The following is a 6,872-nucleotide window of genomic DNA, read 5'->3' on the forward strand; positions in this document are numbered from 1 at the left end:
TTTTAATTCTTCACCTCGTCCAGGTTTACAGAATGGATATAAAATGGTACCCTACGTTTCGCAAGCTAAAAACATTGTTGCTCGGTCACTGGTGTATGGCTGATGACTTTTATGGACTCATTTACTTTCTCAAGAACTCACCCATTCTACAGAGATTTACCCTTGAACTTTATAAACCATTTGAGGTATAACTTCTCTTTCTTCTATGTATGATGCCTTGTCTTTGAAATTGCCATGTACTGCTGATTCATTTCAGTTAATTATTTTCTTTGCAACAACATGCGTATGGCATCATAAGTGGAACCTACCAGCCAAAGGAGTATCAAAACATCTCAAGGCATTAAAAATCAATCATGTAAAAGATGATAAATGGATTCACCTATTATTGAAGGTCCTTGCTTCCCATGGAGTACATTCGGAACTAATAAAATTTGTAGAGAAGTACCATTCTTAACGTAAGTACATTTTACTGTTATAATGTTTTTATGTTCTAGTCTGCATGTGGGACACTACGAAAATTGTATTGTTACTCCAGTCAATTAAATCACAAAATAAAACTGAAATTTGGAAACATCCATTTGGTGAGGTGAGAAATGAAAATAAAACACCTAGCTTATGTTAGTGAAATTGTAAACCTAGGCCAAAGCAGAAGTCCATGCAACATGCTAAGATCCTTTGGCTGTCAATGCCACTACGACACCATACACCTTTCATTCGCAATGTATCATTTTGGTCGACCATTTAGCCTGATCATGATCAATACCTAACAGCAAACATGGTGATTTCATCTGCTGGGCCAACAGCTACAGCTGCAAGAGGTGCTTGGTGGCTGTAGCCATATACCTTTGCTATTAAGTAATAGGATTATGTTTGATTGATTATTAAAATCGAGTAGGTTGCTGCACACATGAACGCTTTATTGAGAGTTTTGACCTTGTCTTCATAATGAGAAAGTTTAATTTGGTGCTCCGTAGTTGGTTTGAGGTCCAGGCCTCGAGGGAAGTTGTGGAAGGATAAGTTAAAATCTTCTGGCTGGTTTTCATGTTAACAAATACGTTGTTTGAGCATTACAATAAAATAGATCAGGTTGCATCTTTGTCCGATCATCCAAGTGAATTTAGTTTACAGTTTTCCACTTTTCCTGCACTTCAGTGCCACTCTCTAATTGGCCAGGACTTTCATGTACTCACTAGGCCTCCTGCTGTTGTCCCCTAGTTTGCACAGGCTTCAGTTTCCAGCACGAGTTGTGGTCCAGACCGTCTACATTGGCTTCTCTATCCAGACACACATGTCCATGAATAATTCACCATGAAGCTCCCATCGAGACCGTCTACAATGGCTTCAGTTTGGGACGGCCCCCTTCCAGAGATGCCACTCCTTGTCCTGTCAAATGGTGATAAAACTTTCCTTCTTGCTTCGTACTCTTCTACTCATAAGATATATTTTTGTTTGTAGCTTTTAAAACTTATACACCATATATCCGTATTTAAAACTTTTAAGAGACCCATCTTCCTCATTCACATATATATGATGAAACATTCATTCTGTGTAGAGTATGAAGTATAGGAAGAGATCATGGTCAAAGTCTAAATGCACTCATAGGATCTGCATCGGATGTATCCTCTACTCCTATCTATTTATCAATGGAAATCTCTATGCTTTTCAAGGTTGTAATTTGCTAGAGGTTTCTCTTTTCGCCTCTGCATCACTAGCATTGTTGCTCAAAACATGTAAGTAGAGATCATTTGACCCATTTGAAGATCAAATTTATAATTAGAGACCATTCTTGAAGATCATCATGATTTAGAGTGTTAAATTTGACATGTTGATGATTTCATCTTGTAGGTTGCCACGCGGATGCTCTTTGGACTACGATCTGGACATGAAGGCATTTGTTTTAGTGCCAAATATTACTTACTAATGCCCGCAAAGTATCATTGTGTATTATATTTGCTATGGAGCTATGTATGTATGGATGCTATGGAACTATATGTATATATGTATGCTATGGAATTTTGGATGTATGGATGCTATGGAATTTTGATATATGGATCATGAAATTTGTTATGCAACTTTGCATCTATGTTATGTGTTGTGGATCAGTAAAACTATTGGGCACATATTATGTATTATATATTTGATATATATGTTATGTGTTCTTGAATTTGTGGTTTTGAAACAAAACATATATATGCCAGAATACTAGATACTAATGGAGCACCATGGGCTATAGTAATGGCGCACTGCCTGGTGCGCCATTAGTATATATGCCTTCGGAGGCATACTAATGGAGCACCATGGGCTATACTAATTGTGCACTGCCTGGTGTGCCATTAGTATATATGCCCTTGGAGGCATACTAATGGAGCAGGAAGGGTAATATGGAAAACACGCTGCCGGTTAAATATCAAGCGATATAGGAGGGATCCATGATCTCTCTCTGAAGGAACTTGTAGCGTGTTAGAGCGACACGATCAAGGTAGGCTGTACGGAGATGAGGGTCTTTTGGACGGATGGATACTCCAAGAAAATTTTCTAAGTGTGTAGCATAAACTCCACCAAAGAAATCCCCCTCACTGGCATTTTTATTCAGCCTCCTTGCTATTATAGCTCCCATATTGAAGCTCCTGTCACCTGTTACTGCGCTCTTAAGGATACTAAGGTCGGAAGCGCATAGGTGACAATGTGCACCCTTGCCGTTAATGCACCTACCTATGAAGAGAGCAAAGTAGTGCAAGGCAGGGAAATGGATGCTTCCTATGGTGGCTTGCGTGATATCTCTGGTTTCTCCAACAGTTATACCGGAGGCAAATTCTCTGACCGTAGACTTAGAAGGATCATTAATACTACCCCCATTGGGTATCTTGCAAATCCTATTGAAATCCTCCAAATCTACGGTATAGGATTTATCGTACAGATCAAACAGTATGGATGAGTCACGACCGACTGAAAATTTTAATCTACGCACGAAAGAGGTAGTGAGCATAGCATCCTGTTCACATTTGTCTTAGAGGAATTCTTCTAACCCGGCATTGCAGACAAGTGTATCAAACTCATCCTTGAAACCTGCTTCGATTATGAACTCATCGGAAGGCCATTCACTTGGTTGTACCGGTGCGTCCCTTAGTTGAAAAGGTTCGGGCTCCCGAAAAGAAAGACGGGGACCCTTCTTACTTGAGGAACCACCATGAAACTTCCTCCTGTACATAATTTGCTTTTGCTAAAAATTTTAAAGTTCAAGAGAAAAGTGAATGAAGACCAACCATACCTTGTAGCAACTACTCCTAATAGTGTCTATAGACCATATCACGCGCTAAAACTACTTGGGACTAGTTAAAATAAAAGTTTCTAGCTCAAGAACAGGGTCACCAAGGTAGCAAGAATACGCGAAGGATAAAGCACTAGAGCAAAAACTAATTGGACCAATGGAGGAGTCACTTAACAAGGAGCAATTTCCCCAAAACAGTTCGGAGAATGGTGCTTTGAGCAACGAGATCGAAAAATCACAGCCAAATGAGCAAGAACACGGGTTTGAGCTGCGAAACAATTTTTGTGGGGGTGGAAGAAGAGGCTGGGAGCTGGAATGAGTGGAGGGGGTCCCTGTGGGCCCCACAAGCTTGCCCTCCGCCACCAGGGGGTGGCGGTGGCAAGGCTTGTGGCCCACTGGTCAGGCCCCCAGGCCAGCTCTCAGGCCAAGTAATTTTCAAAAATTGTAGAAAAAATCATACTAAATTTTCAGGACCATCGGAGAACTTTTATTTTCGAGGTATTTTTCTCCGGGACGCTAAAACAGAAAACGAGAAAAGCTAAACTAATTCCATCATTTTTCTTCTAAGCAACAGAAAATGAAAGCTCAAAATAGAGGTATGTGACTCTTTGATTCATCCATTTCATGGTCATCGAAAGAAATCCGTCAATGGTGTTGATCAAGTCCTCATGACAAAACCTTCTCGAATCGCAAGAGAGAACGGAGAATTTTGGAATAGCCACTAAGTCACCTCAATGGGGGTATGTATCTCCCCAACAAGCAAATCATACTTCATCTTGACACGAGGAATAGGGCCTTCAAAGCTCCCAATAAGAATCGATGAAGTCTTTTCAATAGCATTGATGCAATGTACTTGATATCGTTTCTTCGGAAAGTGCACGGTATGCTCATTACCGTTGACATGGAAAGTGACATTGCCTTTGTTGCAATCTATAACAGCCCATGCAGTGTTTAAAAAGGGTCTTTTGAGGATGACAGCCATGGCATCGTTCTCGGGAATATCCAAGATAACAAAGTCTGTTAAGATAGTGGTGTTAGCAACTACAACAGGCACATCCTCGCAAATGCCGATAGGGAAAGCAGTTGATTTGTTGGCCATTTGTAGAGAAATTTCAGTGGGTGTCAACTGATCCAATTCAAGTCTACGATAAAGAGAGAGAGGCATAACACTAACACCAGCTCCAAGGTCACATAAGGCAGTTCTTACGTAGTTTCCTTTAATGGAGCAAGGTATAGTGGGCACTCCGGGATCACCAAGTTTCTTAGGAGTTCCACCTTTGAAAGTGTAATTGGCAAGCATGGTGGAGATCTCAAGATCTGGTATCTTCCGTTTATTAGTCACAATATCTTTCATGTACTTGGCATACAGAGACATCTTGAGCATATCAGTTAACCGCATCTACAGAAAGATGGGTCTTATCATCTCAACGAAGCGCCCAAAATCCTCATCATCCTTTTTCTTGGATGACTTAGGAGGAAAGGGCATAGATCTCTGAACCCATGGCTCCCTTTCTTTACCATGCTTCCTAGCATAGAAGTCATTCTTATCGTATCTCTTAGGTTGTGTGTTATCAGGATTAACCGTAGGTTCAATCTCCACATCCTCATCATTGCTAGGTTGAGCATCATTATGAACATCACTGTCCATTTTGTCACCAGGTTGATGTTCACCACCAGATTGTGTTTCTGCATCAGACGCAGAAATATCATTAGGTTCTTCAGGTGTAATGGTATTTGGTGAACTGGTATGTAGGTTTCTATCATCCTTCTTCTTCTCCTTAGGATGACTAGGTGTATCAGCATTGATTCCTTGAGAATCTTGATCAATTCTCTTAGGATGACCTTGAGGATACAAAGGTTCCTGAGTCATTTTGCCTCCTCTAGTAATGACTCTGACAGAGTTGTCATTTAATTCATTAAGCAAGTCATTCTGAGCTTTAAGTACTTGTTCTACCTGAGTAGTAATCATAGAGGCGTGTTTACTCAGAAGCTTCAGATCATTGACATTTCTGTCTACACGAGCACTTAAATGGCTAACCATACGAGTGCTTTGTTCCAAATGTCTATTAACATAATCATTGAAACTCTGTTGCTTGGCAACAAAGTTGTCAAATTCATCAAAGCATAGGCTAGCAGGTTTGTCAAAAGGAATATCACTCTCATCAAACCTACACAGAGAATTCACTTCTACTACCGGTATCGGGATATCGAGACCATGGATATCTTTGATAGGTGGTAGATTTTTGACATCTTCATATCTAATACCTTTCTCTTGCATAGATTTCTTGGCTTCTTGCATATCTTCAGGACTGAGGAATAGAATACCTCTTTTCTTCGGAGTTGGCTTAGGAGGTGGTTCGGGAGTAGTCCAAGCATTATCGTTGATCAAGATGTTATTCAGCAGGGTCTCAGCTTGTTCTACAGTTCGTTCCCTAAAAACACATCCGGCACAACTATCTAGATGGTCTCTAGAGGCATCGGTAAGTCCGTTATAGAGGATATCAAGTATCTCGTTCTTCTTAAGAGGGTGATCAGGCAAAGCATTCTGTAGCTGGACGAGCCTCCCCCAAGCTTGTGGAAGACTCTCTTCTTGGAGTTGAGCAAAGTTGTATATTTCCTGCAAGGCAGCTTGCTTCTTATGGGCAGGGAAATATTTCTCATAGAAGTAATAGACCATATCTTGGGGACTGCTCACACATCCAGGAGCAAGAGAGGTGAACCAGGCTTTGGCGTCATCCTTTAGAGAGAAAGGAAACAACTTAAGGATGTAGTAGTGGCAGATCTTCTCCTCATTAGTGAAAAGGGTGGCTATATCGTGTAGTTTGGCAAGATGGGCTACGACCGTCTCAGACTCATCACCGTGAAAACGATCAGATTCGACTAGAGAGATTATCTCAGGATCGACAGAGAATTCATAATCCTTATCGGTGATAAAGATAGGTGAAGTGGCAAACTTTGGGTCATATTTCATCCTAGCTTTCAGAGATTTTTCCTTCCACTTGAGAAGTAATTTCTCAGCGTCATAGGCATCCTTATACACAAGAAAATCCTCAGCTATCTCTCCCTCCATAACGTAACCCTCAGGTATATCAGGCAATTCATATCTAGGAGAGCTAGATCTAACATGAGCGAAAGCAGGTTCTATCTCAATAGTATCGGCAATATTAGAAGCATCACGAGCATTGGCAGTAACTCTAACAATATGAGCATCAAGGAACACCCCTAGTGGAACATCAGGCAAAGTAGTATCTCTAGCAGTATCAAGCATAGCATCATCAGGCATAATAGCATCTCTAGCATCATCAGGCATAACATCTCTAGCAGTATCAGGCATAGCATCAGGCATAGTATCAAGCATAGTATCATCAGGCATAGTAGCAAGCATAACATCTCTTGCAATAGCATCATAAGCATCATCAAGCACACGCGACATATCAAGATTTCTAGCAAGAGGCGATGTCGCAAACTTACTCATAACTGAAGGTGAATCAAGTGCAGAGCTAGATGGGAATTCCTTACCTCCCCTCATAGTTGAGGGCAAAAACGTGGTTTTTCGATCCTTCAGATTCTTCATACTGATCAACAGATATAAATCCCAAGTGAC

At 40.8% G+C, this 6,872-nt stretch overlaps 1 long non-coding RNA gene across 1 annotated transcript; it reads left to right on the plus strand.

Annotated features, from left to right (window-relative positions):
- The first annotated feature begins 321 nt into the window (after positions 1–321).
- On the plus strand, positions 322–1,826 carry LOC123410635. The gene is made up of 3 exons (XR_006613064.1): positions 322–455; positions 1,216–1,393; positions 1,553–1,826. It is a non-coding gene; the product is annotated as an uncharacterized LOC123410635 (long non-coding RNA).
- The last annotated feature ends 5,046 nt before the right edge of the window (positions 1,827–6,872 follow it).

The sequence above is a fragment of the Hordeum vulgare genome, chromosome 7H (genome assembly GCF_904849725.1).
Source record: "Hordeum vulgare subsp. vulgare chromosome 7H, MorexV3_pseudomolecules_assembly, whole genome shotgun sequence".
In the NCBI taxonomy this organism is placed as follows: Eukaryota; Viridiplantae; Streptophyta; class Magnoliopsida; order Poales; family Poaceae; genus Hordeum; species Hordeum vulgare.